The sequence below is a fragment of the Parasteatoda tepidariorum genome, chromosome X2 (assembly GCF_043381705.1).
Source record: "Parasteatoda tepidariorum isolate YZ-2023 chromosome X2, CAS_Ptep_4.0, whole genome shotgun sequence".
Taxonomy (NCBI): domain Eukaryota; kingdom Metazoa; phylum Arthropoda; class Arachnida; order Araneae; family Theridiidae; genus Parasteatoda; species Parasteatoda tepidariorum.
This window is the reverse complement of record NC_092215.1, coordinates 26,458,460-26,476,070: the sequence shown is the minus strand read 5'-3', so window position 1 is coordinate 26,476,070 and position 17,611 is coordinate 26,458,460. Positions and strand designations below refer to the sequence as shown.

Here is a 17,611-nt window from a genome sequence, read left to right as displayed (position 1 = left end):
ATTTTTAAATTTTACAATAAGTGTTACAGTAAATTTTACAGTATTTTTTCGTTTTTTTTAAATAAGTAATGTGTTATTGTCATGAGAAAACATATTATTTTCTGCAAAAGAAGTTGGATAATAATATGCATCTTGTGATCTGTTTTATTGACACAAACAGTTGGGGAGAATTTCGTCATGCGATATCGCGTGATCGGCAATAAAAGTGTTAAAAGGGGTTGACTCGAATATTCTAATTATTAAGTGCTCGTTATTTGTTAAGTTGCGGAAAAACGTACTTCTCAGATTTAGATTTGTAACATTCAAACTATGGGAGGTATCTAAAAATTGTGGTGTCCTTAGTTAAGTTGGGAGAGCGAGCAAACGCATCGTAATTTTACTTTTTTCATTCTTCGTCAGATCTCGTGAACTTTTTAAGCGAATCGAAAACTTTTGGAACCGACTGGAATTCGTTTACTCAAAGATAGTTTCTTTCGAAAAAATAATTTTTAATAATCATTATTTTATTTAATAATTAAATAGTAATTTTCTACAATTGAGCTAATAAATAGCTGACGAAAATTTTAATATGTAAGGCCTACAAATATTTATATAATTTAAAACAATTTAATTTAAAATGACAAAGTGCAAAGTTTGAACCAAATCAGTCAAGTAGTTTCTAAGACCTAAAATTTCATAGAAGTCAAGTTTCATTTCTGTTATTGAATCTTGTTAGTGTCTCGTCTTTTTCATAAAAATCACAAAAATCACGTTGAAAAAGATATAATTCAGGTCGCTGCCTTGTTAATTGGTTTATTAGCAAAATCTAAACCAAACGCCGGATGCGGTTGTTCTGCACCTAGTTCAGAGTAAAAAAGAGAGCAATACTACATACTCGTCAATAAACGGTGCTATAAACTATATAATATTGAATTTTACTTTTGTGTTGCCCAGAACAACATTTGAAATGAAAATTTAAGTCACTAGTAAAGTAAGGGAGTAAAAATCACGCAATTGTGTCTAAATATGTCTAATTTAAGAATATAACTGGTTTACAAATATTGAAAAGCCAACACTCTAAAGATAATCACAGGTCGGGTTCTTAACTGATGAATCATCAACGCTGAGCGAAAAAGGAAAATTAAGGTTCTATAACTCTTTATTTTGAAACTTAAAATAAAAAACCAATTAATAATCTTTCATTTAAAAGTGCTAAAATAATTGTTTTTAATTTTAAATAATAAATATCTTAGGAAGCTGTTTCAAAAAAAAAAAAAACATTTTTCTCTTATTCCTGTGTTCTAATTAAATTCTACTCTTTATGCGAGCACCTTTAATGCTTCTCCCCTCCTTTTGAAACTTAAAAAAAATTAACAGCGTTTTACTTAAAAATAAATATTTAAGCATTTTTATTTATTTTAAAAAAAAAAGACCTTTGAGCCGTTAAGGAGATCTAGTTTGGGTTAATGATTTTGTATGACTTATAAAGATTCTTTGATTGTGATACAATATCTACCAGGCTTTGAAACAATTTCTCTGGCTCTCTCACACTCTTTTTAAGAATGTTTCTTCGTACACAATTTTCTTTATAATTTCTTATGCTTCGTTTATAATTTCTTTCTTTCCCTGCACATACGTCGCCGCCCTATAACTACACAATGGGCTATTGGCGACGGTCTGGGGAACGTCCTGGAGGATGATTTGAAAATATGCCATCACAATTTTAATCCTTGATGAGATGATGGCTCCTTCGCTGGGGTAGCCCGACGACCTGCGAGCGAAATCGAGCACCTCACGGTAGGACAGTTTAATGAGGACCGATACCGCGCTCCCTCAGTCCTTACGCAGGCAGATTAAAGTGTTTACCCACTCGTACAGTGATAGGGGGCCAGTGATGCTCTGAAAACCTTGTCTTTACAATCAGTTCACTACGAACCGTGGTGGGTAGACCTAACCCGCTCATCTCCCAATGAGGTGACCCGGGTTCGAATCTCAGTGATGTCCGGTTGAAACGAATCTCACACGCCGCTTCCACCGACCATAGTGCTGACGTAAAATCCTCCGTGGTAGACGGGTCACGAATTAGATCCCCTTGCCGTCAGAGTAACCCGTCAGAGGATTTCGTGGTTTTCTTCACCATGTAACGCAAATGCTGGTTAGTTCCATCAAAAAAGTCCTCCACGAAGGCAAATTTCTCCCATTACTTGATCCAGAAGATCCCTTGTCTTTTGGATGGGGTTTAAAAATATTACTAAATGATTACTAAAGCTGGAGTGATTAATAGGCTAATAGGCACGTGTTTCAAGGTGACAGTTGAATGTCACACCTGGCCCCTTCCAAATTTCCTGTGATTCAATAATTCATTCCCTTGTCTTCTGAGTTGAGTACTAAAACAAACGGTTATGGAGTGAAATGGAATCGCAAATCAATGCACAGATCGCTTGTTAATCGGCGATAAAATAAAATAAATAGGGTGGCCTTTAAGTTTTTGATATCCAATTGATTTCTACATTAATATACTTTGCTAAGATTTGAATAAGAAATGAATCTAAAAAGCTAAAAAGATCAGTCTATGACTATTTAGGAACAGATTTTGTTAGAAGCTTTAAGTAATATAGATCATAAAATTCCATTTTCAACAAGTCGAGTTGCTTTTATCGTATTTCACATAGCATGAAAAAAAAAACGCATTTAACATAAATTATGACAAGTGTTTTTATATTTGTATAATAACTTAAAATTGCTTAGTTGTAGTGTTATCTATATGTTGTAGCGTTAACTATATGTAATGTTAACTATATGTAGATTTAATCTATACGTTTAAAAGAGATACAACTTTTTCAATTGCTAGCGAGAGATTCGTGTTAACTTAGAATGACATATAGACCACGAGACAAGTTTTCCAGAAAATTTGACTTTAAACACCTTTAAACTAATATACGAATTTTTCGTTTATATTTTCATTGATCGTATTTCTATGTTGTTATCTACAAACTTTTTAATGAGTCCAGAGAAATGAAGTTTCATGTCTATTCTTCATGAGCACAGTTCAGTGACATGGGTTGATCATTATTTTTTTTTAATTAAGAAGAACTTTTGTTATATTTCAGAAAATTATTTTTCGATGCAGACTGTTAAAGGCATACATTTTGCTGAAAATAAGTATAAAAATATTAGACGATGAACAATTAGAAAATTTCTATGAACAGGGAACTCTTTTTTTTTTCTCTCGATTGTTCAAGAATTCAGATTATTAAGTCGTGATGTCGCAGGTAAGAACATCTCAGTTTTAAAGTGTAATGATTCTAGCTTGAGTATTAATTCATTTTAAAACAAAAGTATTAGACACACAAAAAATTCAAGTTGAAACAAACCACATATAGGAATGTTAGTACCATACTAGTTAAAATATCTTTGTAAACATTTGCGATTGAAAGATTTTTTAAAAAAAAAATAAACAAAAACTTAAACGTGTACATTAAATACAAATGATTAATGGTGATAATAAACAAAACAAAGCGAATATAAAAAAATAAATACATATACTGTTTATAAAATAAATAGTACAAACTCAATTTTCACTAACATTCTGTTATAAAACGTAATTCCTTAACCGCAATTTTTAAAAGAGAGATTAGATTTCTTCTAAATTTCGTGTAATCAAGTTGGTATACTTTTTATTTTGGATCAGATTGTATTATTATTATTATTATTATTTATTTATTTATTTATTTTTACTTTTTATGAAGCTATTATGTATTTGTCATTTTTTGGGGAAATCAATAATAAATCAGACATATTATAATTAAATTTTCCAAAAACAAATGAAAATCAGTTACCAAATTTTCCTTTCAGTATCTTTTTTCAGGAACGAAAACTTTCTTTTGAAATTTCTTTCTTTCAGTTTATCCAAGCTCTGTAAAACACAATAAAGTTGTTTTTTCTTGACATTCATTTATTATTCTTAAATGAATGTAAGTTTATAGTTGAAAGTTGCACCACACATAAATAAATGATATTGATTCCTCTTCCAAAAATTAATTAAAATTTACTTGAATTTAGAAAAATTATAAAATAAGTTCTTTTTCAAGTTCAGTTGTCAAACACAAACACTACTCTATCGCTTCGTCCTCACTTGTCTGCACTCGCTGATCGTCTGCCGGTTGGGAAGTTGTTGCGTTTTCTCAACTCGCATGTTTTTTTATTTTTTGCTTACTACCTGGACGTGGTTGGCAGGTGCTTTCTGTTATTATATAGCCACTACTGAGTCTGCGTAGTGGGTGTTTTCGGAAGTAGGGGGCTATTTAAGGTGCGTCTGTGAATGACCGGCGTGACGTTTCTTCCGGCGAAAGAATTTTTTTTTAAAAGGGCGAATAGTAAAATGTGAAATAAATATAATTCTTACTGGCATTGTTTTTATAACAATGGCTAATCTAAATTTTTAGATGAAAGTTTCTGAAATTGCAAATTTGATCAGAAAAAATATAAATAATTTTGGATAATATCGCATATGAAAGAGCGGTTTATAATTGTTCCGTTTAAATAACCGATTTTATTTACTTTTTACACATTACTTTAAAAAACTTAAGTAAGTTACGCTTTTACTTAATAGCTTTTTTTAAACATTTTTTTAAAACTTTATTTTATTTATGATATCCTCCACATTTAGCAATATATGCCATCGAAATACTCAACGGTCTGCGTTTTTAACTCTTTTTAAATAGCATGCACCCTGTAAGTGGTCAACGTCATTCCGAAACCATAAGGACAGATTGAATATAGAGGGAGATTACCCGAAAGCGTACTCGAACCCATGACCTTTCTGACCTAAGGTCAGCCCTCTGGCCACCGCACATACCAGACGGTACTCGATAACTTTACTAAATAACTTTGTTACTTAATAACTTTTTAAATACGGCTTCCGGTACGTAACACAAAAATTAGAGTTGTGTCGTAAAAAACATTTGTAACATTTGTCAAAAAAAATATCTACAAGAGAGGAACATTAATCTGTAGTTCGGAGCAAATAATTTTGTTCCGGAATACAATAAAATATGCGTATTATGATTTAGCACTGTGACGTTAATAGTCATGCAGGTATTAAAATATGGGTTAGTTCCAGTGACAATTTAAATTCACTTTGATTGAATTTGTTATTACTAAGACGAATTTATCGGAGATATTTCAGTATAGCTAAAACAAACCCTCGTAATTATATAAATGATGTTATTATTATTATTATGTAAATTCAAGAAGATATAGGTGTCTTGAGTTTTGTTCTTGTACAATTATGAGTTTGGTTAACAATTTCCCTAAAAATGGATTGCTGAAATGTTGCCAGATTTACTTTTTAAGTACCGGTAAAATTATTCCATTGCTATGATTGGTAGATTTCATGACGTAATAACGCTGCACTCTTGTTTATTCACAATATTCAGGCAAAAACAGCATACTCAGTGTTTCTAATGTATATAGCGTCATTTCTTCTTATAAAAACTTTACTAAATGAAATTTTAACTTTTTTTAGTAGTTAATTTTATCACCATCATTGAACAGCTGATCCACGCCGGATTTACTGCTCTATCCATGTTCAACTCCACTGCCCCATTATTTTGGGCCCTACTCAGAAAACGAGAAAATTCATGGATTCACGTAGGATTTACTGTTCTATCAATGTTCACCTCCGCAGCCTCGTAATTGTAGGGCCCAACTCAGACAAGAAAATTTTTGAACTAGGTATTGGGAGCCAATTCGCATTCTTGTACAGCTTCATCAGCGAAATATTTGCGCTGCAGAGGTAAGAAATCCACATAAACCTCTCATCGTTAGCTCTACGGCAGAGAGGATGCATCAACGATGGGAATACTTTCCGTCAAACTTGTGGTCGATACCATCTAGTAGAACAGTGTTTCCCAAAGTGTGGTACGCGTACCCCCAGGGGTACGGGAACAGTTCAGCGGGGGTACGCGTTCTTATGCGAAATATCTTACACCAAGCGAAAATTTCACAAAATTTTATTTAAAAACAAAGTTAGCCATGAAAATTAGGATTACATATTTTTCTATTGGCTATTTTTTGCAAAGTTAACAGTTAATCATTAGGGGTGTCAACAGCCAGTTGTAATTTTTAACTTTTGAGCAAATTTTTTATTGTAAAAATTACATTCATTTTTTTATTAGTGGTACACAGCGTTACGAAAAATTTAGAAAGGGTACACAGAAGACATAAGTTTGGGAAACACTGTAGTAGAAGAACATGAATTGCCGGGATGCGTGAAAAAACAATCCAATTCAATGAGAAAAGAGATTTTGAGTGCTCTGTTTGTATCTTTTGTCGAATGAGTCATGTGACAAATCGCTATTTTTATATGATATACTTGATATTTATAATATTAAACGAGTTTGTAATAACTATTATAAAAACATATAAACCATTATAGCTATATAAGCTTTCATAAAATCCAACCGGCTATTATTACAGTTCAGATTATTCTTATTATTCACAGGTTTGCTTATTGGAGAATAAGAAATATGTTTTTTAATTGTCCTGTTAGCGGTCCTTTTCAGCCCTGCTATCCCAGACCAGATTTGACCCACTTTTTTACAAAAATAAGTAAATAAATATATAAAATAAGTAAATGAATAACAATAATAATAATAATAATGGATATAAAATTTCCAAGCTAGAATTATTTGATTAATTATGTTTTTCATGGGTTTACAATATTACTTTTAACTTTAGTAATAAGCTACAATTTTTATTACTGATTTCTGGAGAGATAGTGAAATCTTTCTCTTGACCTGAAAGAGTTATTTAAACGTATAATTAATTTGAAGAGATTTTACAGGCAATAGTTGTGTCTAAAAGAATATCAAATATTTATTTAATACTGAGAAATAAAAAATTTGAACTAAATTCTGAAACTAGTAAAACTCAAATCAGTAAACTTAACTATCTGAAAGTGATTTAAGTATTTGTTTACTATTTTCAATTTTTTATCTATTTGTTTGTTTATTTATGGTCATCTTAATATTTTGGTCTTCTAGATCCTTTTAAATTATTTATTCTTTATCTTTTAATGCTATTGTTGTTCTTGATTTTCGCCTTGGCATGGATGTCTATTAGGATCCTCGAATTGGTACTACGATTGGTTAAACCTCCCTTCATAACCACTTTGTAATACAATTTTAAAAGCTCATTTAAGTTAAAAGTTAACTACGGAGCACAAAAATTCAACTTTATCCATAGTTTAAGGACAGAAATTGCAGAAGAGGAAAACTCATTCATATTTATTCTTTATTTTTTAATGTTATTGTTCTTGATTTTCGCCTTAACATGGATGTCTGTTAGAATCCTCGAATTGGTACTACGATTGGTTAAACTTCCATTCATAACCACTTTGTAATACAATTTTAAAAGCTCATTTCAGTTAAAAGTTAACTAAGGAGCACAAAAATTCAACTATGTTCTATGTGTGACCAGGGGTTCACACATAGAACACCTGTAATGTATGTAAGTAAAACTTGAATAGTTTCGGAATAATTTATATGTTTCTCTTTTTCATATTCGTAATCTTTTTTTTACTATAACGCTAACGCTTCGAAATCCCGGAGGGAATTATGAATAACCCTGTATATATATATTGTACAACAGTCTGTTTTGAGGGGGTTTTGTTCCCTAATTCCCCTCCACTATAACTACGCTACTGCCATCGATATAGAGAGAGTTGTATTTCTATAATATTACCAATACCGTCCAATATAATATAGGATGAATTACTTATAAAAAATTATCTATTATATCCTCTACATTGGATGGTATAGGTGATTATTTAGAGTATTTGTTTTAAATTTACGCTGTTTTCCATTAGGAAGTTGTTGTTTTTTTTTAACTTTATTTCGATCATGGATTAATTTTTCGAAACTCAATATTTTTTTAATTTTCCCTTAAATAAACATGTGTTTTGTGGGGAAATCAATCGCCATTTCTGNTATATATATAATGAATTATACACGTTATTTCTAAATTTTTTTTTGGAGATTTTAATGAAATTTTCTATTTTATTTTAATAACCTTTATGTTTTCAGGTCTGGTAAGGTTTCGCGTGACTAAACTTTATTATCTGTGACCAAGTCAGAGTCTCGAATAGGAAAAATAAAAATCCTGTCATAAATTGCTTCACTGACATATGTCTGTTTGATGGTCTAGATTGCTTCTCTATTCTTCCGGGGAGGGGTATGTGTGTGGTTATCTTGTAATGTATTCCGCCAAATCAGATAAAATACTGGAATAATGAAATGCGTTTTCGCTATTTGTATAAATCATTATATAGATTTGTTAGCTAAACCAGGCGATGCTATTGATTTTTGTCATTCTGAACGCCAAAAGGGATATACTATTTTGAGCATAAAAGGTAAATCATGTAAATAGGAGATGCAGAAATCAAATGTTTTTTAAGCAATCCATCACACGTTTATTTTGGATGATTTTAATAAAATAGGGGAGTAAAAATTTGGGAGACCATTTCCCCGGTTGCAAAAATTCTTCGAAACCTTGAAATGGATTCAACAAAAATCTGCACATGTACATTAAACTAAAGACATTCAAAAATGATGTAAAACACAGATTCCTGACTTTATGAAGGCATGAAAGGACGTCATACCGCGAGAGAAACTCTTCATGGCAAATTCTCTTTCACCTCCACGAGTCATTTAAAATTGTATGAATGGAAGTGAGTTCAGGCAAACACCTTGAGTAAGTCCTGAAGTTTCAAATACTGAAAAGAGATTTTTTAAAAATCAATCTGAAAACAAATGGTGAGAGGATGACACTATAGGAAGTTCTCTTCCAATAGTTTGTTTGTATTCCAGGGTTTTGATTTTTTTCTTCAGCTATTGAAACTTCTATGGCTTAATCTTCGTTTGTCTAAACTCATTTTTTTAATACTTTAAATTTTAAATTAGTTATGTGAAACAGAATTTGTATTGAAAAGTTTCTTCTGCGATAGGGTATCCTTACAAGAATGTCCACCTTATTCATCAGACTTGATCTCAAAGAATTGTTTCATTTGACCCACTTTGAAGACAATGGTTTGTGCTAAACCTCATATGTCTTTGGTATCCCCCCAAAAAATCATTACGTTTGAAATGAGACAAAATACCAGTGATTGAATTGAGACTTGTAATAAAAAATTTTGTTAAAGGTTTACAGCTCTGCATTGGAACCAAACGTAATCACTTTAAAAGTTTTTTAGTGCGCAACAGGCAGTAATAGTGTCACGTTAATGTAAAAGTTCGGTTGATATCTTTAAGCTATTAACTTTTGTATTATATGACTTCAAGATTTCTTGCGCCACTCTGGAAGCAGATAAGAATTCCGAGAAATTGAATGAATCCCTAGGAACTGAAGAGTTTTCTAGTTTTGTTTTCACCTTTATTTTTCTCTTTTTCGTTGGAAACGTTATGTTTTATGTTTCAAATCACTTTTGTTTCATCTCATTCACGCCTGCCAAGTCGTAAAATTGGATGTCTGCTTTTGAGCACTTGAAACTTGCTGACTGTTTTTTCCTATTTATATATTTTTGTACTCGTTGAAGTTTTTAATCAAGTAAGATAAATATCTGTTAAAATAATTCATTCATTCAAGAAGTATAGAGCCGTTTCACTCAAATAAAGATTTATTTTTTATTTTATCATTTTACGCGAACTACAAACGGGATTGCCTGCAAAATTTGGAACCACAGTGTTTGAAATCACGTTTGCCTCTATGAACCAACAACTCAAAAAGGATTTCTGAAGTTGCCACTCAAGTTGCTGCGACAAAAAAAAAAAAAAAAAACACTCAGAGGACTACTTTTTATTCAGAGACTAATGTGACTACTATTCTAATGTGACTACTTTTGTACTTCCCAGGGACTGCAACAGGGGACAGATATATTTGGTACTACCTGCTGTAAAGGAAAGCCAAGGAATCATCGCGCAATGGTATAAGGATCATGTTTCGTCTTCTATTGCCCAGGGCATTTTATTTTTGAGCTGTAGTCTAATAAGTAGACTAAAGAAATATATAAATTCTAATCGGGAATTTAAACCTGTGTGTGAGTGCCACCTGGTTTCAAAGGTTTGAAGAACACAGTTCAAAATATAGAATTTAGGTTATAATGATAATTCGCATTATTCTGGTTTTATATCAGTGAAATAATTTTTTAAACTTTCGGTATGCTGGATCCAATGACACCTTTTCTTCAATTATTTTGTAAATACTATCATCATAAATAGAATTTTTTTAGTTAATGTATCTTCACATTAATATATACTTCCTGCTTAACATGTTTCTTAATAGCGGCAAAAAACTGATAAGGTACAAATTGTGCCGCTGATCATCAGAAAGTATCAGATATATGGGTATATTGGACGCAATAATCATGGGCATATAGGAGAAAAAGTTTAAGACCCGACCCTATACCAACAGGTGACGCATACACTTATTTTTCATTGAATATTCATTTAAATAATATAAATTAATTTATGAATAAATACAGTAATATATATAATAATATATAAATATAAATTTATATATTACAAAAAACAATACAATATACAATTACAAAATACAATAATAAAATATAAATATAAATTTATATATTATTATTGTATGTTGATGTTTTAATAAAATTATTCTTTTATTTTATTTAGTATCGTTAAAAATTCCGAATTTTATAGAAGTATTTTGTTTTTCTTTCTTCATCTTTTAGATTATTAAAATTAAGTAAAAAAAAACTTATTTTTCAAATAAATAGTTGATTTTAAATTTGTAAATGTTGAAAATAACCTAATTTGAAGTTTTTGGTTTTTACGTTTTATCCCGTTGACCCATTTTGTAATTTAAATTTTTGAGAGAAATTTGACTTTAAGTGACAGAAAAATATTTTTGTTTTGGGTTTTACCGAATAAAATGTTAAAAGCTGTGTGAATGTATTGATTCATATACATGATTTTTGTAGATTATTTTAAATACATAATTTAAAATGTTTTATTTTAGGAAATGAAGCTTATTTCTCAAAATTCGTCACTAGATGGCAACACGAGTATCAAAAAAACTGATTGCCTGGTTCAAAAATTGGGCTTTCGAATGCTAATTCCCACGTTAGGTGTAAAAAAATAAATAAAGCAAATACAAATTAGTTATGTTAGAGTGATTTATAAAATTTAAAATACATATTTCGAAATTAAAGCATTGGCTGATTCCAAATCTAAATCCTAATTTCAAAACATTATGATTTATGTTATGTTTTAACGTTAAATTTATTTATTGTAATAGTGTTTCGTAACAATCTGGGCATTCATTGTTTTATTTTTTTTATTGTTATTTTGTCATTAAGTACATCAATGAGGAGTATAGTTTAAAAATGAACGCAAGCAAATGTTTTGTCAAAACTATATACGTCTGTTATTTTCTGCTTCTTCTTATGTCCAAAATAAGATCTCTTTCCTTTTTAAATTTTAATTTTTTGAAATAGATTTATTTTTATACGCTTTTACTTTCTTGAAATATATAAAAATTAAAATCAGTAAAAAAATTTCCAAAACCATGAAAAATAAACTCTTATACTTTTTTACTTGATATATATGTATATTTTTTTAATTTTATGAAAACAAAACCATGACAAATAAACTCTCCTAATTTTTCACTTGATATTTTTTTAAAAATTTTATGAAAAAAATTCTTACACTTAGTATTGAAAAAAAAAAGTCATAGTTTATCAAGGAAAAAATAATAAAAGATTGGTTTTGTTACCAGTATGTGCACTTTTTTTTTAATTAACACAAAAAAATACCAAATAAATTATTTGATTTTCGAAATGTATCTTATTTAAAATAATAAAGGATTTCAGTAATTTTGGGAATCATTGAATCAGTTACTTAAACTCAAATGCATGTTTGGTTTTGTAATGCATTTCTGAAAAGGGCGATATTGAAACCCAAATGTGTCTGCTACATTAGACCAAAAATATACTTCAAAGTAAATTTCAACTATTAACGTATTCTGCCACCAAAAAAAAAAGTAAATTCTAATTACTCGAGATATATTCAATCAACTATTTTCAAATTTTTGATTTTATTGTTTAATACGTAGATTAAATTGGTATAAAAATTGGTGTAATTATATGTAGATTCAATTGTACACATTACTGCTCAATATTTTTCCATTAGTAGTAAATTAAATAAGGAAAAATAATAAATAATTATAAAGTATAATGCTTCTGCATAGGATTATCTTTGGGTAAAAAAGTTTTATAATTGTGCTCAAAAATGCTTTGTTCCCGAAATCTAAGAAATACGCAGAGTAAAATAATCATAAAGAGGGCAAAATTTCCACAGCTTTCATGCCTAAACTAGTAGAATGATATTTTCCAGATTGTGGCTGACCCCATATTTTGAAAGTTTATAATTTTATATTTTATAACCGTCGTTGAACAGCCGACCCAATTTTGGGTTTACGACTAATGTTCCACTCTGAAGCCTTCTCATTTTGAACCTAATCTAGAAGACAAGGAAACTCCTGGATCAGTACCCCCAGCGGTATGATTTGTTATGGGAACATGGAGGATTTTGTGACTCAACAGATTTAACATGCATCAGTCACCATTTACTACACGGAGAGTCTTCGGCCGGCGGGGATCGAACCCACGATCTCTGGGACATGGGCTCAATGCCCTACCAATTAGGCTATCCCGGCAAAGTTAATAACTTGAATTCATGGAGGAAAAAAAGAAAGTATGCTTATTAAGAGAATATGCTGTCTTATAATATAGTCTGCACTAATTAGCATATTTAAGGTTAGGCTCTCGAACAATTATGATCGCACACAATCTTTGAGAAATAATTTATTTACAGTATGAGAAATGATTTCTACTATTTGTTTGAAATACGTTAAAATAGATGAAAATGAGCATAAACGCAAATTTTACACAGTTTACAAAGTTACTTTTGAAAAATTTCAGGTAGGAGGCAAAGAATATTTTTTATACAAGTAGGATACAATAAAGGAGGCTATATTAAGTGGCAGGGTTAGGACCCTTATATCCTTCCTTTAACTACGCCCCCACTTCCTTTTGTAATATTCATGATTTTAGGCTAGTATTTTTAGGAGAATATTTTTAATGTATCCACATTACGTTAAAATAACGAATTGTGTGTGTTTGTGTTTTTCAATAGTGTTCTCTTTTAAAAACGAATTTCAGTAAAACCTATCACAATTCATGAATAGTCCTTTTGTCAAATTGCACTGGATATTAATGTATATAAGAAAATAAAATAAAATAAAATTCCCATTTCTATTTATTAAAAGGCGTGTAGATATTAATTATCATTATTGCAATACAATTACGAAATACTATTACGAATTTATAAATTTATATTTGATTTCAATGGACATTATGAGGATAAATATGATAACAAAAAGGTAATGCCACAAATTCAATGGTTCATGATTAAATGGTTGGACATCATAGCAAGATAGTCCAAAATTGATCAAGCAATAATGTTCACAGGAGTTCCTTTCATTAATTTTTGGTTATCATCTTCTTTTTTCATATATTGATTTATTTTGTAATATGATTACATTTGATTTGGTACACTATTCTTTAGTTGACCGCAAATGTGTTTATCCTTAATTATAGGACATGAAAGTGCCTTTTCCATTAGAGAAAATAATGCATCTCTGAATGAATGATACACCGCAAATGATAAACATTATTCATTTATCATGTACTTGTTTACTTATTTTTCATCCTTGATACCCAACAAGTGATCAAAATAATATATCACAATTTTATAAACGTACGCTTGTTGTGTAACCCTACTTATGTTGATTTCCAATATTGTCAGTATTGATTGAAAGTTTTCTCTTTCGCTATACAATGAATAATTTGAGGATGGATTTTTAAATAATAATGGATAAATAAGCACGAAGGATTCCCTCAATTACAAGTTACAAAGATTTTGAATTGAAGCAATCACTTAAAATTTTATTACCCGACGCAAAATTATATACTATGATTATGAGATATTGAAAAAAAAAAGTAGTTTATCATTTTAAGAGGAATGGGAATGGAATACTGTAAAATATTTAAATTTGGGGGAACAGTCACGACTTTCGAATCAATAACAACAATATTTGCAATTTAAAGATGCGTTTCATTGCTCAGAATAGTACAATATTAATAGTGCTTTCTATATTAGTTTTAAAAAATAATTTAAATACGGTAGTTTCCATAAGATTAAATTTTCATTGGAAAATTGAATAGTATGCAATTGAAATAATTTTTTCTCCAAAAATAACTATTAACTTGCTGAAAAGCTGCACTAGAACTGAATTTCAGTTTAACTTCATATTTTTAAGATGATACCTCTGTCTTGTTTACAAGGAATTTCTCAATGCTCTTGAGTTTCAAATAGAGTTGAAAATGAGCTATTAGTATTTTTGTTCTCTTCACGAAATGAATTCTAAAATGGATAAACAATGACAAGTGACAATTTGTGGGAGCATAGCATATGAAGAACTATGCCTTGTGAACATTGTTTAACTATAGCCCGTGTTTACATTTCATTTCTAACTATGGGCTTCCTTTAAGAGTAGTATCAAATCGCAATTATTAGTGTCAAATTCGAATCAGTGTTAAAATGTACATACATTTTTCACGGTTTGAGAACAATGTCGCTTATGATTTTTACAAAAGTATTTTATTCTCAGTCATGTCTTACAATTGCGAGCTTTTGGGTTTTAATTGATCTGACTATGAAGGTAACATTCATCTGAAAGAGAAGATTTAATTGATCTGTATTCGAGATTTAGAACTCAGAAACAAATCAAAGAGAATTTTTTGAAAAATATTCTTGCATTGAAAAGGAAATAAAATTCATAAACGATAATCATAATTGTTGTTCTCAAAAATAAATTTTTATTTCCAACTTGTTATGAAATGGTCAAGATTGAAAGATATTTTTTTTCTCTCAGATGACTTATATTGAAAGAATTAGAAGTTTGAACATGACATTTTAGAAAAAAGCAATCGGATCAAAATGTTTCTGCTTCAAATGCCTTTTTTTCTACCTATTCCAATCTTTAAGCGAGACATAATTCAAAATTAATGGCAAGCATATATTCAAGACTATTAATTTTTCTCCAGTGTTGTACAGTATGTGATGCATTTTATTGGTATAGAAAGCGAAGATTTATATCGTTAAACATGCTTATTTTCTTGCTTAATTTATCTTTCACAATAACTCACACAGTCTGCTCCGTTTCTTTCTCGCTAAATGGCTCTCTGCCATTTGACGCAACAATTCCTTTATTAATATCATCTTTAATAAACAAATGGATTCTCTGCTTTAAGATTCAAGATTTTGAAAAAATATCGGACAAATTGATGCATCTAAACAATAACATCAAAACGAAAGATGATTTATGTGGAAAAAAGTGGATTTATGCATGGCTTTTAGTAAATGTTATCGTCGCATGCTTTCTTTGCTGTAGCGATGCTGTCATTTTATATCAAACAGATCAAAGAACTTGGATGTTTGATTACGAAATTCGCAATTCCTACGCGAAATCAGCCTTTTGTATTTATTTTTCAGTAGCGTATAATGTTTTTGTAGTAATGCCGTCTGCTATTTTTGTCATTTTTTATTTCCTCATTTGCAGAAATGTATGCAAATTTAACAACACTATAGAAAACGCAATCAAACAACCACAACACACTATAGCAGACTTGTTAAACTGTGCTATTTTCATTAAAAGTTTCACAGAAGAAGCGGATACAGTTATTTCTCTACCAATGTTTACAACTTCTCTATTGAATGCATGCATGACATACTATGGTATCAATGTAACGCTTCCATTCAATGCAAATACAAACCTTAAATATGTGTTTTTAATGTACTCCATGCTTATTCCAAATTTTATGGGATTTCTAGCCATGTCTATTGCCGCCTCTCAAGTACAAGAATCATCCACAAGAGTTTTGGATGTGTCGAAAACTGTCTTTAACAGACAGAAGTTTAAACTTACAGAAACTCACCAAAAGTTTTTGTCTGTAATGGAAAAACCAGTTTATTTTACTGCTTGGAGAATCGTCGCTGTTAGCAGAAGTTTTATCTTCGGTACACTCGGAGCTGTTTTTACTTATTGCTTGTTACTGCATGGTCTAAAATCTCAACTGAATTGAATAAATGCTCAGGCGATTCATTTTTCAATGAAGTTGCATAAATCACTTCATCTGGAGGATAAAAAAAACTCAATCATTCGACCATCTCGCTTTATATAAGTTGACTAATTACAATGTACTACTTTTTCTTGAATTTTTTTTTTGCAAGAGCACATTCAATCCTATCTATCTCTATGCTTACTGACTGATGTAAATAATTAAGATTCATACTTCACTATAAAAGAGTAATTTATACAAATAAATGAACTGTTTTTGTTCACTTTTCATGGTCTTTGCCATAAAATAATACGAGGTGCGTGGAGAGTAGACACTGGAAATGAAAGTAAGCCAATAATTCATTAAATGGACAGTTTTTTTTTTTTGAATTTCTCATATAGTTTCTTTTAAAACGATAGATTATCTAACCACTGACGAAGATATATTTGATTTTTTTTTCGAATCATGAAATCTGTTAAACACTTTATTAACCCTATAGTTAACAGTGAATAATTTATTTATTTTCATTTCAAAATCAATATGCCAATGAAGATTAAACTTGGTCCTTCTCTACTAACATAGCTAATATGGTTTACTATGAAGGTTTGGTTGTTTTTTTTAAAATTTAGATAGAGAAAGGATACGCGATTGATTAATTGAAAGAAAGAATTTCAAAAATGTAAGCAATACAATATCAATTGAAAAATTTTCAGTTTATATTACACGCGACTGATTTAGTATTAACGAAAGAAAATTTTGTAAAAACTATTTTGAACGCTAACGTATTATCACTGAATATAATAAAAAAAAGAAGAAAGAAAATCAAGAATATTTCAATTCATGTAAAATATTTTTTCCCTTTGTGCCATTCATTAAAATAACGAAAATTCTCGATCATGGATAACAGTAAAGAAAAGCAATGATTGTTTTCAATGTATTTTTAATTCTGTATAACATAAAATATTTTACGTCCTTCTACACGTTCAGCCTTTTCAAAAATGTGACAAGATTATCTTTTACAACACCTGCTGTACTTCTACAAGGACTTATTTTATTGACTAACATCACAAAATTGGAACTATTTGAAATCAAATCACGTTACTTTCAGCAAAGATGAATTTGAAATATCTACCTCATTTGAAGAAACTCATCTGACAGCATTGATGCAATTATCCTTGTTATTTTTTCCCTTTTTAAAACCTACTATCTTAAAATGGTTTAAAATATATGTTCCGTATAACTGCTATTTTGGTGAGAAACATTGTTGAGTATTCTTAATAATACTTCAATTAAATATCACATTTATGTTTGGAACCATTACTTTTATTCACCATTTATTTCATTCGAATTTTTGTTCGCCTTATCTTTGAAAAGTTACAAACTAATAACAATCCAGATTACAACTGCCATTATTAAAGATTTAATAAT

The 17,611-nt window shown here is 29.9% G+C and overlaps 1 protein-coding gene and 1 long non-coding RNA gene across 3 annotated transcripts in view; both read right to left on the bottom strand.

Moving 5' to 3' along the window:
- LOC122270573 (uncharacterized) overlaps positions 1 to 4,297 on the bottom strand; it is a 41,366-nt gene extending 37,069 nt beyond the window's left edge. Inside the window, exon 1 of the long non-coding RNA XR_011638382.1 lies at positions 3,819 to 4,297. This is a non-coding gene — a long non-coding RNA (uncharacterized lncRNA). The remainder of the gene's footprint in view (positions 1 to 3,818) is intronic.
- LOC107455117 (DNA ligase 1) overlaps positions 1 to 17,611 on the bottom strand; it is a 340,752-nt gene that overhangs the window by 168,082 nt on the left and 155,059 nt on the right. The window lies entirely within an intron of this gene.